Genomic DNA, 16,083 nt, shown 5'->3' on the forward strand with positions numbered 1-16,083 from the left:
TATGTTTGTCCTAAAACTAAGAAATAAATGGTGGTGTTCCTCAAGGTTCAATACGAGGGCCTTTTTTTGTTTACCTTCATTCACTGCTCGTTAAAAACATGATCTGAAAGGATGAAATGCTGATGATGCACAGCTATTTGTTGCCATGTGTGCCATCTTCGATATTATGTTTTTGATTGCAGAGATGAAAGTTATAAATGTTAATGTTTCCTTAAAATGTTTGCATGGCACAGAACTTTTTACTCGGAAAAATCTAAGGCCACCGACATTGATGCTCAGAGAGATAAACTCAAAATGAACCTACATACACTTGAACTAAGCCTCTGAATATAAAAAAAAATAATTTAATAATCTGAAAAGCATTGAGAGAGTGGTTCTGTTTGTCTTATACGCTTTAAATCAAGCTGCACAAATGTTGATAAGAACCAGAAAAAGAGCATAGTTTACTAATTGTAAAGTATCTGGCTACCTGTTTCCCTCAAAGGTAATTTTAAGGTCCTTTTGTTTGTTAGGGTCTTCTAGGCCCTATTTATAATTGTATCTTTCAGCTTTATTTTGAACTTTTCAACTGCAAAGTTTAGTTTCTTTAAATTCATGGAGAGACAGATTACCTTGAAGAATAAATTGGCAAAAACAAGGAGGTCATGCTGCTCGGGCTTCTAATAATTATCTCTGGTATTAATTATGAAATGAAATGTACACATCATCCTGTCCATATTTGTCTCTGATTATAACCTCACCTAGCTGTTTCTTCATCTTAAAACACAATGAGATATTTCCTAATGCCATTTCCCAACAATGCTGTTTGTTAATTAGATAACACCCTCTCCCTTAACTGTATAAAAGTAAAGCTCCACATTCAGAGCAACACTACAACAACCTCCTCAACCATCTGGAACACTCTGTTGAAGTTGTAAATACTTGAAGGTAATAACCTGAACCCTTTGTTTTTCTTCTTTCTGTGTAATGTTTGGCGATAGATGACTTTGCTGATCAGATAAATACTCCTTTTTCACCATTGAACAGGTGTGATCACTGTAACCATGCTGAAGTTAGCACTTGTTCTTGGATGCCTCTTGAGCCTCGCTCTGGCTGGTCATGTGAGTCGTTTCATTCTCATTCTTGTGTACTTAAATGATTATGCCATGACAACTGAAGTAAAATAAAACTGAAAGAAATATCAAATCTTGAACTCCTGGCTTTTTTACAGGATCGTATTGCTCGGTCTAGCTCTAACTCTAACTCTGGCTCTAACTCTGGCTCTAACTCTGGCTCTAACTCTAATGAAGTGAGTGCCTCCTACATCCTCTATAGCTAAACTTTTTAACCCATGTGAATGGCAGTTATAATTAACTTCTTGAAACTCATATGCTGTTAGTTTGACAATGAATGTTTCTGATTTTCTTGTAGGCCACCACCACCGCCACCACCACCACCGCCAACACAGCCACCACCACCGCCAACACAGCCACCACCACCCCGTCTCCTGACCAACTTATATCATTGTTTCCATAGTACAGCTACTAATGCAGCGTCTGCTACTACTAATTCAAATTTGAAATGAACTCAGAGATCAATATAGAATAAAACCCAGTAATGAGTGACACTGATTTTTAACATAAGCTTTGTTTTGTTTCAGTTTGTCATGATTACTGTTGTATGTTTTCACACTTATCAATCAAGTTTAATTAAACATACGGATCAAATCACTTCAACTCTGTAGTATGTGCAAAATAAAGTCCAATAATGCCAAATTGCTCCCTTTTTTGATTCATCTTTTTGGTTTTAATTTTGTCTGACAACATTAATGCTGCTTTAAAAGTGTGCAGTATGAATATTCAGATAGATATAGAAAGCTCTTACACCTTTACTTTTCTCAACAGTGTTTCTTATACCATTGCAGTCTTGGCACTCATTTATATGGTTTCATCATATTTACCACTCTGTAATGGAAAGTTGGAGCTGCTATTAATTTATGTAAAGTCTTGTGTTCTATCTGGGACCTCTTGATTTTCCAACTACAAATATTGGATGTTAAAGTCAAGATCACATAAAGATAATTGATCACTAATGTCGAGTTTGACATCATAACGGGCTAGTTGCACGTTCCTTTGGCATATACTGCCTTAAAAACAAAATAAAAAACAGGCACACATAATTCATAATTTTAAATCGTTTTCCTGTAATATTGGTGTTTTTTCATTGATTCTTGTGTTTCTTCTCTTACATAAAAAAACATAAATGATTAGTTGAACCATGAAATACAACTTTAATGTCTTTTACTGTTCAAGTGTAAATTCAGTCACACAGGTATCACTCTGCTGAGATAAACCTAACTTATCCTTGAGGTATGCTGATGCTAGTATCATGAACAGAAAGTAGTTGCACTTGCCTTTTTAAAATACAGCCATTATTTCTTAATATGAGCATAATGTATTATTTTTCAAAATACATAATAGTTCCTCCCTTCCAGCTTTGATTTAGTCTACATAAACAACGACAAACAGAAAGAAAAAATTGTGGACAACAGGAACGCAAGGAATTCACAGGAGAAATCATTCCTGCATCTTATCCCATTTTTCTTTTGCAACATAACAAAAAGTTAGGTCTTTTACTGTAACTGCTCTTCTGTAAAGCGTTTCCAGATAACATGTTAGGAATTGGCGCTATACAAATGAAGATTGATTGATAAAAATATATATATGACCACAGTTTTAACATAAAAAAGGCACTATACCTAGTATGAAATGTGATGTAAAAACACTTATGTTACTTTTCTTGTTTTTAAAGCAACTATCAGGTAAAAGGTTTAGCCTCCTGAGCCTCGCTCTGGCTCATCCTGTAAGTCTGATATTGTCCAACTCATTTCAAAATCAGTGTACTTACATGCGGATGGCATAATGTGTCACTCTAAAATACAATGAAAAGGAACTTGTCGATTCATTTCCCCCAGGACACGAAGCGCTCATTCACTTTTGCGCTCTGGCTCATAGGAAGTGAGTGCCTTCTCTATCGTCTACGATTCAACATTCAACTCACCTGAGTAGCATTCACTGTAAAAACTCTTCTGCTGTTTAACAATCACCACTGTCAGGGGTTAACAGCTAAATGCACAACAGTTGGCGTCATTGTTGCAGGTTCTTTTCGCTGCTTTTTTGCAGATGACAGAAAACAACAACAACTAATGAATGTTCTGAGCCCCTGTATACATGGTTTCATCATATTTCACACTTTATTATTAGAAATGTAAATCTGCTCCCTCTGAAAGTTGTGGTTTTCAAACTTGAAGCTGCTGCATCTTATTCTCTGCTTCATAATCTTTTTGCCTTTCTTGTAACATGTCTTATTTGCGCTTCAGCATTTCTGTATTTTTCTATTTATAAAAAGGTTTCGTGATTTTAAATCACTTTTACTAAAGATCCTCACCAATTTATTACCAATTCTCACCAGACCTGAAGAATTTAATGGGAAATGTACAAACTGGCTGATTAGTCTCCTGCTGTATTTGAGCTGCTGTGTGGAAGAAGATGAAATGGGAGTGTCAAAGCAGTAAACCCTCAGCATTACCAACAGCCGACGATAACATGATAAACACAGATTTGGTTTGCGGTGACAGAGGGCCTGTGCAAAGATTTCTGAGGCAATGGGGTGGATGACGAAGTTGAGAAGCAGCGCATTAGGTGTAGGACAGTCACTAGCCTTACAGAGGCCTTTGAATACTGCTGGCCAAAGAAACAGTAGCTCTTTTGTTTTAGCTAAGTTTTAATAACTCTGTATTAAGATACATCCAGAAAATAAAGGACATATGTAAATAGATTTCTGGTATATAACACCAGGTGTCTTCAGCACTTCCCTGAGTTCTTCAGATTTAGGCTGTATTTCATGTATTTCTCTGTCCAGGTGATCCCATAATGCCTCTCTTACATTCAAGTCTGGACTCTGTGGGGGCCAGTCCATGACCTTCAGTGTTTAATCGACTGTTTGACCTCTCTAAACATGATTTCAATGCATATGAAGTGTACTTGGAGTTGTTGTTGGGATGAGAAATAAAGCAATTCCCAATTTAGGCGCTTTCCATAAGATACTGTATGGCATGATTCATTACAAGAACATTGCTAAAAAAAAAAACAAATCTAATGATTGCACAGCACATCTCATTTTAAAACTTCAATGTAAAATGAAATTTAGTGTAAATAGAAAAATCAACGCACCTCCTCACTGAATGGATCACCAGGGATAAAGGGGATTACAAGGACTACAAAGAGTGCATGACTAAAACGGGATGGGACTACAGAGGTTCAAAATTTCACAAAAACCAAGCGGACATCAGTACATTATCTCTATTATGAAATATTTAATAAATCCTACAAATGATCTCAGGTGTGACTCTCATAATAACCACATGTATCTGTTTCCTAACCTTAGAATGTGGAGGTGAAAAGTTTCCTAATCATCACTGTTTCCCAACAATACTATTTGCTAATGAGAAGACACCCTCGCCTGCATGCCTCCTGAGCCTCGCTCTGGCTCGTCCTGTAAGTCATTTCATACTCAGTATTTATACTGGTAAAATATATGTTCCTTTGATATACAAAATCTTAACCTTTTGGATTTTTAACAGGACATGGAGCGGAGACGTGTTGCTCGGTCTGATTCCGGCTCTGACTCTAACTCTAACTCTGGTGAAGTGAGTGTCTTCTCTCTCCTCTACAGTTCAACATTTCACTCACTTTAATGACATTTACTGTAAATTCCCCAGAAACTGGTATGCTGTAAGTTTAACAATGAATGTTTCTTTTTTTTCTTGAAGACTACCACCACAGCTGCCACCACCACCACAGCTGCAGGAGCCACCACCACCACAGCTGCAGGAGCCACCACCACCACAGCTGCAGGAGCCACCACCACCCTATCTGCTGAACAAATACAAGCGTTTATTCTACTTCTTACCCAACTTCTTGCCCCACAAGGATAAAAGCCAACAACGACTACAAATACAGCCTCTTCTGCTACAATTTCAATTTTTAACATAAGCTTGATTTCTAAGTCTGTTTGTCATGATAAATGTTGTTTTTAAACATTTATATTAATCATAACGATGGATCAATATCACCTCAACTCTGTGCTTTCTGCAAAATAAACTTCAAATATGCAAAACTGCTCTAAGTGACACATTTTTTTGGCTGAATATTTTTTTTTGACAACTTTAAAGAAGCCTTGGTGGAAAAGAAAATATCTCCTATTCTTACCACTACCATATGTGTGGGCGTGTGATTGCAATATTCTTTCAAGACTAACAAGGAGATCAAACCTGTCATTAGGTAGATTTAAAGTCTCATGTTCTATCTGGGCTCTCTTGATATTTCACCTAAAATGATACGTTGTTAAAATGTAGATTAAGTAAAGTATATGCTCACTAAGGTGTCCTTATATAGTTTACAAAAATAACTTACAGACATGGTCAAATTATTGACCCTGCACTTGTGTTGGCAATATCTTTTTCACAAGAAAGACATCACATGTTCATCTCTTGGTGGAAAATAAAAATATCTCCTAGATTCTTACCACTACCATATGTCTGAGCGTGTGATTGCAATATTCTGTCAAACATAACAAGGAGAGCAAACCTGTCATTAGGTAGATTGAAGGTCTCGCAGGCAAACCAAACGGTCTCAGAATAAGAGAATCCCTCTTCAACAATAGCTGTATCATTTCGCCCTAAAGCTATAGCAGAAGAGTTTTCTGTTTTTTTTTACAAAGACCTTTATGATTCAGGAGAGCTATACAATAAAGAAGTGTTACGTGTGGCCTGGTCTCTCTCTGCTCCCCCTCCTCCCTCTGCTTGTTGGAGAAGAGCGGCAGGGTGCAGAGGAGGTCTCAAACTCTGGTGAGGAGATCTTTGCTCTCCTGCGTTTTTTCTTCTCCTTTCCCCAATCAGGTGTTTATTTTCAGTGCTCATGCATGTTTTGATTGATGGGTTTTGTTATTTCAGTTTGGAATTAAACTGAGTGGCCCAACTTCATGTGATGGTTGGATGGGTCATACACATGCACACCCACTAATACCTCGTGAGACCACACCAAGATGGGCATGCCTTTAACAATATCAAGAGTAGTTATGATCAGTGTTATGAGTAACTAAGTAGCATGTACTATAATACCACTGCTATTTGCAGTAACTAGTAATGTACCTAGTTACTTTCCAGATTCAATAACGCCGTTTCAGTAACTGACACTTAAAAGCACTCGTTACTTTATGTGAAACAGCCGACAGCAAGCGGGAGAGGATACGCTAACGTCAACACAGTAGCATCCTGGGAGAACGTTGTGCGTTGTAAACAAACACACAGGCCGATGATCATTCAGCCGTGAGCGTAACTGTCTCAAATACCTACTTTATTTTTCCCTGCTCATGTCAAACAGCAACAATATAACAATGAGGTGCAGTCTTTGTGCACCTCATTCTCCCACAAGATTGAAGCACCAAGCTAAACCACAACATGCTCCTACTAAACTTTAGCTGTCAGAGAGCGCACACTGTAAAAACAAAAAGTCATAATAACATAACATTTGAAGTTAGTTTTACTTAAAGATAAAGATAAGATCAAAATTTCCCCCATGGGGGATCAATAAAGTTTATCTTTATCTTATCTTTAGTTTTACTTCAAGTCTATGAAAATGTTGTGTTAACTCAATATTATACGTTTATGGCACCTCAACTGATTGAAAGTTTTCCAACTTTGAAAAGTGAGTCATATTAACTTCAAAATGGCGAGCTCTGTTGAACCCTCCTTGCTCGCAGAGACATCTGTTGTTACTGCAACAGAGGGCGCAGCTGTTATTTGTGCTTATCTGCACATTGTCACAAGACTTGAGGACTTCTAAAAAATATGTGAAGCGCGGGTCCTCTACCACTTCATATGCGTGCATAGTCAATTAGAGCCCGGCTCTCTGTGAGGCTCTGAATTAAGGTTTTTCTATGGGAGGGTTTGTGGCACACCCCCCATCTCCATTGGCATTATAATATTTGTTGTTGCTGGTAGTGATGATGATGGTGGTGACAACAACAATGATGATGCGAATGATGATGTTGTGGAAGAATATAATAATCATTGCTATAACCTGATGTTACTTATTCATTCATTTTTTTATTATTATCATTATAATATAATAATACATCATTATTTTAATTTTCTGTGGTTTGCTTTTTTCCATTTTGATTTTCCCTCAGAATCTCCACAGGCGTCACCAGAGAGCCTATTAAACACATCCTTATTCTGTACTCTTAAAATTGTGTAAAAAAAAAAAAAAAAAAGGCAAAGTCTCCCGATGCCGACCTGACAAGAGCTTACGCAATTGTTGGTGTACATTGATTTTGTGATCTCGTAGGGGTGATATCTCTCCCTCTCTCTATCTTTTATCACAGCTTCAAGTGAGAGCAGATAACTCACCTGCACTGTCAAGAACATTCAGGAGATTTTCCACCACCACCACACTCCTCATCACTCCTTTAAAGAAAACATAGAAGGAGAAATTACGGAAATTTTGATAGTTTTGAGCAAGTCAGAAGTTTTTTAAGTTATTTAATTAAAAAAAAGGAGGAACATATATTTGAGGAGGGCACATGTTGGTTTAGCAGTAGTGTTGTTTTACCTTGATATACTGTAGAAGAAGCTTGTCACAAGGCAGGATACTAACTTAGTACTAACTTATTTTCACAATACGTTGTGGTGGCTCTGTAATTGCTGCCTGGATTGTGGTCAGAGACAACATTTCTAAGACTGAATGAGTCATTACATCCACCTAGACCTACCACTGTGAAGTTTGAAAGTACTGGAGAGCCACATGAGACTCACTTTGACACTGTATGTTACCTCACCTGTATATCTTTGTTCTTTCTTTCAATCACTGTTCAAATTGTGGGAATGCTTCCTTTCTTTTAGTGGGTACGTATTTTTCTTTAAAAACTTTTTCTGTTTTATCTTTTACAACAGTCATTTCACATATTCTGTGCTTTTGTTTTACACTATTGTTTAAATCATTTCCGGTTGATTCAAGTTGCTATATATAATGACGTCCTTCCATGACCTTTGCACCCTGGTGAAGGCTCTGATGAGCTGAAACGCGTTGGTCTGCCACAATTTGTTTTTACTTTACCTATAGCCACGAACACAACAGAGTACATTGGATTTCTCTTTGTTTGCCTATGATACTCGTCAGAGAACTTTTTTCACTTAAGTGACAAACACATGGACTGTTTTCATCGTTCCTTCCCGCCCTCCACAAAGAGCACAATGTTTGCTGTTCAGCTTGATTGAGGACCCATGCAGCGCTCCTAAAAATGTATAAACTGTATGTGTTAATGTCCGAAGGCTAGATAATTAACAAACAAACTGGTTTAGTTATTTAATTTACCTCCCATGTAATGTTTTGACATTGTGTAACTGTGCACAATGATCTGTCTGATCGTCACATAGCTGCATGAGGAAAACAATACTGCCACCAAGCATCCACTAAAGGCAACTGCAACCACACCAAAGCTCCAAAGCAAAGACAAGAATGTCTACTGCAGGAAATAAACGTCTATCACAAACGTGCAATTTCACAGTAACAAGTTTCAAGTGTCACAGACGTACCGTCACAAACATGTTTGGAAAGTATCAACTCTAGTTTGTCTTTGACTTTCATTCATCAGGTGAAGTCATGTTACATTCTTTTATCCAGTTGATTTAGTTGGATTTCTTGGATACATGCACAGCATTTTAACACTGGGTTTATTTCAAAATAAAGTTTTATTATGAACAAGTCAATGCACTGATGCGCTCTGTTTTAAATACGGAGTATATCTCCCAATGCATGAAATCTTTTCTGATGCCACATTGCTCCTCTGCTCCCTGACAGCAGCTGTGTCTGGTGTTATGTTGAATTTTGTGTCCGGAGATAAGATCGTTTTTCCAACAGGGATGTAATCTTGCCTCAACATTACGTAAGGGATTAAAACCCATCATTGTCATTTCAATTGGTTGTTTTAGCAAAGAAATACTGAATATAACAAACACCAATAAACAGGGTGCTTCACATATCTTTTGCACCTTTGGGGTTTCCACATAAATTCAAGCTTAGAAAGTTTAGTGTACAGCTTGGCTGTGTACCATGATTGTAAACAACAACATTCCCAGTTTTATTATCAGATGTCAGACGTATGGTAACTTCTGAAATGTCAACGACATAAAACTGAGACACTTTTTTTTATGAGCAGCTTGTCTCCAGGTTGATGATCAGATGTTTTCCTGATACGTATCACTTTTGTCCCTGAAGGCAAACTCCTCTGTTTTATGATTTATACTTTAGTGTCTCTTAGACTTTTCTCACCAAAAACATCCCTAAAGTTGTGAGAAACCTCTTATTCTGGATCTACATGCTGTATTGGTGACCTCATAGGGCTGTTTGATTGAACCTGGTTTTAAAGATACCTAAAAAGAAATGACAACAAATGAAATGTATACAAAAAGTGTCTAACAGCAACTAGAATCAAAGTCCATCAAAAAGCATCCCGCATCAGCATGGAAGCTGTAGCACTACTTGAGTTGAATTCTTTAAGGTAAAGCTGATTTATTATATGCTATCAAGGAAAAAGACCTCTCAGCTCCTGCTAGCTTTCAGTTTCCTGTTAGCAGTAGCTAGCTAAGTTAGCCAGAGTTACAGAGCACATGACAGAAGCAGTGGCGATTATGAAGTCTGTTTGGGCCCAAGGCAAAAATTCACAGGGGGCCCCTCCAAATAACGTTCATCCCCATTACGGTATAAATACTCTGACACCAACACATTTTCTTGTGGAAGTTATGTTATTAAAATGTCTTTTCCCCATATTTAGGGCTAGATGAGCGTCATTTATTTACTATTATATGAGTGAGTGCTGTCAGATGTGGCCCCCCTAGGGAGGTTTCCTACTGTCATTGCAAACATTACGCATTTTGGGCCACTGATGTGGTTTAAAGTAGACCTACTGTATAGTATAAACATAACTCAGTCTGACTGTCCACTTCCTTCTCGCCCTCCTTGTAGTCTTTTTTTTTTTTTTACCTCCCATGAGTGACATCACAATGCCTTCATCAGGTTTACTTTCCGTTTGCTGTAATAAGCAGTTTGCAATCATATGCTCAACTCCCCCTTTTTTCCTATGGAAAGTGAAAGTAACATAGCCCTTAATCAGCTGATTAGCACAACGTTTTTGTATTCATGCCTTAGATTTATTTCAACAATTTATTACAATGAACTGCATGAATCTCTGGGGTGATCTACACTGTTTACTACGCTCAGTGTGTAGTATGTAATAGAATACAAGAGAAATAATGTGTTTAATGTCATTTTACTGGTATTTACAAATTCTGTTGCACTGCACATGGAGCTAAAATAGAATCAGATAATCAGATAACAACATTGCACTCTAATATACACTCTAATATATATCACTTGGATTTTGCACAAAAAAGTTCAGAGTATTGTACAAAAAGTGTCCATTGTGCTTTTGGTGCAGTGTTCTGTAGTGCATTGTTGGTGTTGGCTTTGGGCTATAAACTGTTTGTATGTCTTTGATGCATCTGTTATGCTCTCCTGAGGGCAGGGGGGTCAAACAGGTAGGCAGGGTGAAATGAGTCCTTAAGGATGGAGGGTGTCTTCCATAGCAGGTGTACATGTCATCCAGGGCGGGTGAATATGTGTTTGTGATTTTCTGAGCTGTGTTGATGACCCTCTTCAGGGCCATCCTGTCAGCCAAAGAGCTGCTGCTATACCACAGCAGGATCTTGAGTGTCAATATACTGGTACTCTCAATGGAGCACCACAAGGACGCCAGCAGCTATTGTGACATATTGACATTTCTGAGTTAGACTTAGAGCCACTGTTTGATGGTTCCATGTGAAATTGTCTGAGATGTGGGTGTCCAGGATCCTGAAACTGAAAATTCTCTCTACTGTCTCTGAATTTATGTGGAGTGTTCAGTGGGCATCCTGCATTTTTCTGAAGTAGATGATAAGTTCTTGTGTATGGGGGGGGGGGTTGAGTGCCAGGTTATCACCTCTTACAGACTGATTAGAATATCAAATGTTCAAACTTTCACCCACTGTTACGACCAGTGAATTTAGGACCCAGATGCAGGACACATAAACAGAGGGGTTGATTGGTAATGAGGTTTATTGTGACAAATGGAGATGAAGATGGGTTGAAGGTTAGTCTGGAGGTTAGCAGAGTGAAGGGGGTGAAGGCTGACCAGACCAGAGTTGGGGTGTGAGTGTGGCTGAGCAGTCTTGAGTCCAGAGAGCAGGTTGAGGCAGATGGCTGAGCAGGAAGGCAGGTGGGTGAATGGTGATCCTGAAGCAAAGGAAAAAACAGGATGAATCTCAAAAACCAAAACAAGCACAAACGATTAATTTCTAAGATTTTTCAAAGTCTTAACTTAGCCTGAGCCGTAGTCTACCGCAGTAGTTGATACAACGATCTGGCGGTGAGTGAATGGAGAGCCGGGGTATATATACTGCTGAGTTGATGAGGAGATGGAGAGCTGGTGTGCAGGTGAGAGCAGGTGAAAGGAATGAACCTCAATCAGGAGGGAGCCAGAGTGAGAGAGCCATGACACCCACAATAACATGAAATTACAAGCGAAGCCAATAAAGGTAGAGCTATAGTGTTTTCAGGCACACATTTTGACATAGATTTTTCACACACACACACACACACACACACACACACTGAATTTCTCAGCTTGTACTTACCAAAGTTTCACATTCATTGTCATCCTGTTGCCCATCATTGGGAAATAAACACTTTTATGACTCTTCATAGTCTGTGATAAATTCTCAGGGTGACAATTGCAACAGGTTGTAAACTTTGAAGAGGGCTATAAAGTTAATAAAAGGGGTCCACCCTGAGCAAACAAGATGATGACAGTTTTTGGAAAGAATGGGGCAAGGATTGTTTCGCAGGGGCAAACATAGCTCTTGGCAACAGGTATTACAATTTCACAAGTACAGACACTCCAACAGCATGTCAGTCCTCCCCAACGTTGACAATCTTTTTTTTCTTCTTCCGAAATATAACTGTAATCCACTGTCCAGGTGTGTGTGATCAGCTGTACAAAGTGGGCTTAGCAGTTGACTTAGCTCAGCATGTGTCAGAAAATACTTTAAGTCCATCAGGATTTTTAAACAGGATGTGGGCCCTTAATGTTACAAAATGTCTGTCTGGTCGGGTAATGAAATCGTGTTTACGCATTTTGTGGTTTTGTCTCCGGAGGCTGCCATGACACTGACCACATCTGACATGAAGTAACACACCTTTAAAGTGTGAGAGCAATGTGCGCACACGGAGGCTGTATAATATTTAAAAGCTAATGGAGTTTCCTTCAGGGGCCAGAGTGAAGGTAGTGAACACAAGCTTAATGTGTTATTCATTACTAAGTTGTTCACACCCGTCCTCCGCTGTGGAACACAGGCAGCTCTGACGACTGAGGGATTTGAATTTCAGTTTATAGTGCAGGATGAAGTTTTTTCTGCTGACGATGTTCCTCTTGATCTGCTCTCCTGTAGCTGTAAGTACAATTAATACAGACACTCTTCTTGCTCTTTTTTTATGGTGTTTGTCTGACTAACAGCTTATACTTAAAAAAATGTATCTAATTTGATTTGATGGTTTGTTGCAGAATTGTGATTCTAGTAGCAGCAGTAGCAGCAGTGAGTCTAACGAGGTAAAACATGACCATAAACTTATCCTTCATCAACTAAACTTTGAATAGAATAATAATTATTTTAATCACATTTTTAAATGCTTTATTGTGTTCGTTATGTCCTCCTACAGGGGGTCCAGCCCCAGCCCCAGCCACTTCCTCCAGGGATTTCCCTCCTTTTGTGGGAACTGTTTCCTGGTCTGTTTCCTCCTCCAGCTACACAACCAACCACCACATCAACCCAAACTACAACAACCACAGCGGCCCCGCAGACTGCAGATCTTCTGACAACCATCCCGCGAGGAGACAGCGGGTGAACTGTTCTGATCTGAGAGCAGGAAGAGCAGAGAGAAATATTGTACTTTCATTCTCCTTCAGTAGAAAGAGCGATCAGTGATATCAAGGCATCTCTCTCTCTCTCTCTCTCTCTCTCTCTCTCTCTCTCGCTCTCTCTCTCTCTCTGTTTACTATAATGTATATATTTTTGTTGTATTTCATCATGTTAAAGCCGTGTTCACACCGTTTTTGTAGCTCATGGCTTTAATAATAATTCAGTTGTTTTGTTCGCATGCTTTCACATTTCAGTGTTAGATCAGTAATTTTTCCACACTGTTGTTTATTTTTCTTAGCTTCTTACATTTTTTTTGCTTTGTATATGACATCATTCAGCGAAAAGTGTTGTTCAGCTCTCTTTTTTATATCAAGATCAGTAAAACAAATGCAAAGAATGAATATATATATACTGTATATATGATACACTTTAATGTAGAACCTGTAATTATCTGCTTGTTGAGGTGGAGACACCGGTGGCGGGATGCTGACGACATGTCAGGGTAATATTCACTCACACATCCCATCCCAGGATCAACACAGCTTAAGACGGGGATGAGTGTTGAGCCGGTAATACCTGACTGTTTGCTTCATCAGTGAAGTCTGTGCCAGTGTACTTTTTACCATGACTCAGCCTTTTGACTCATTTTACCATACATAGCAATGCAGCGAAAACTCTCGGCTGCAAAATTGTGAACTGTGTCGACAGTCTCACAAATAATTTTCAGTCTAAAAAAACCAGTGCTCTTTGCACAGCCGATCACTCTGAATGTAATCTTGTTTTCCAGTTTGTTTGTCTATTCACTCATTTCAGAAATTGTTTAAATTGTTAAATTGTTACAAATTGTTTAGAAATGCAATTATTGGCTCCTCGACCTGTGGCTCCTTTCCAGCATGTCATTCCCCACTCTCTCTAACCAATTTCCTACTCTATCAACTAAACCTCTGGCATAAAGGCATAAAACTCCAAAAATACATAACTAAATAATAATATATTATATATATAATACTAAAATTTAAAAAAAAAAAGTAAATCCTGCCGGACAGCAGGCTGAGGTTGATGGATAAAAGGAATCATGCACTGAATAATTGTCTATTTAATCTTTCTTTATTTTTGAGGGTTTAAAAGTTTACTTTTCTTCCAAACATGCCACAGGTGGAATAATTGTATAATTTATACAAGAATCATTTATTTTACTCTATAGGTGTAGTGGCACCATTTGTCTCCTCATTTATGAACCCAGTATTGACTCAAACATGTCAGAAATGTGATGTGTAAAGCACCTTCCCTGGATAAAATATTGCTGCTATGTGGGTGTTATGTTCTGATCAACTTTGTAAGTTTTTTATTAAGTGTTACAGCTAAACAAGCTGAGTTTTTTTTAGAATTTGGACCAACCCAGCTGATTATTAAATCATAATCATTTACTGCAGTGGAATTCTTTTTTTATTTTATTTTGGGGATTAAAGTAGGTTTGAGATATACCTAAATATTTTTCATATGTAAAAATTGTTTTTTACACATTATTGTTTCTATAGGCATACATTAGACACAATGCAGCTTGACAGTATTCTGTACAACAACAAGTAACCTTCATTCAGATTTCTGTCTTGTGGATTTAAGCATCAAAGCTATAAATAAAAATGACTGAATGCATCTGTCTATAATCATTGACCATTCAACAACGGTATGACCTTGTCTGACCCACAGCTTATGCTGCTTTCAGGCAAATTATATATCATATAGAACCCTCAGTCTTTGACTTTTGACAAGAAAACATGTATAAATAAAAATGTCTTTTTTGAATTGACAGCTGTTCTTACATTCTTGTTTTCCACTGTAGCGTTTCAGACACACGTCAGGTCATCCAACCGCTGCGATATTTACAGTATTTCTTGGATACGTTTTGGATCCTTGATTGACGGTTAAAGAAAAACAAACAAACCCAACATTTTTTAAGTGTCAGCTTCAGTCTGCACTTGTGTTGCAATCTGGACTGGGTTGAACTGAGAACACAGACTGTAAATGTTCAAACCGCAGGTTTACCCAGTCCTCTACGTCTGGCTTTCACATATACAGGAGCCTATATGTGCATGGGCAAGTCGACAGGTTTGTGTTTACACAACAAAAACGAACACACTGTACCGCAGTAATATATAACTGAAAACTCTCTGTTGCATTTAAAATCAAAACTTAGACAAAAATCTGAACAACAGCATCAACAGTTTTACAATTGTGCAAATATATATATATATCCCTATTTTGAATGGCTACTGGTCACGGCTCTTGAGTGTTCTATGTTAGGACTGTTTAAAAAAAGTGAATTTTACATGGCTATTTAATTGACAGAACTTGTTTAATAATGCAATCCCAGTCCCACACCAAACTAAAGTTGATGAATCTGGACTGGTGCGTCATGCACTGAATAAATTACCTGTATCATTTTTGATTTGATTCGGGGTTTTGTGAAATACATTTCTATTCAAACATGGCCAAGAAGGATTCTTTGTCATGTAATGTATTGTAATCTACAAGTGTAGTGGACCCATTTGTCTTTTTATTTATGAACCCAGTAATGAGAGAAGCACCTTCCCTGGTATTAATATTGCTGATATGTGGATGTGTACGTTTTGATCAACCATTAACCCTTTATTTATTTTCTTTTTTACACTTTATTGCAGTGGCCGTACAAAGTCACCATTCAAGACAGCTACCTCTTTTTGTGTGCATATATATCTCAACTCTTTTTAAAATAAAGATAACAGCCAGATAAAGCACATAAAAGCACCCTCTATTTATTTTTTTAAGATTTCTTTTTGGGCTTTTTGTGCCTTTAATTGAGAAACAGGACCGTGGATAGAGTAGGGAATCGGGAAGAGAGAGTGGGGAATGGCATGTGAAAGAAGGAGCCACAGGCTGGATTTGAACCTGGACCGCCCGCTTGGAGGGCTATAGCCTCAATACATGGGGCTCAATACCAGTGCCCCAGCACCCTCTATTTCCATGTAACAATCGTATTCCAAGAGATTTCA

The sequence above is a fragment of the Labrus mixtus genome, chromosome 2 (genome assembly GCF_963584025.1).
Source record: "Labrus mixtus chromosome 2, fLabMix1.1, whole genome shotgun sequence".
Classification (NCBI taxonomy): domain Eukaryota; kingdom Metazoa; phylum Chordata; class Actinopteri; order Labriformes; family Labridae; genus Labrus; species Labrus mixtus.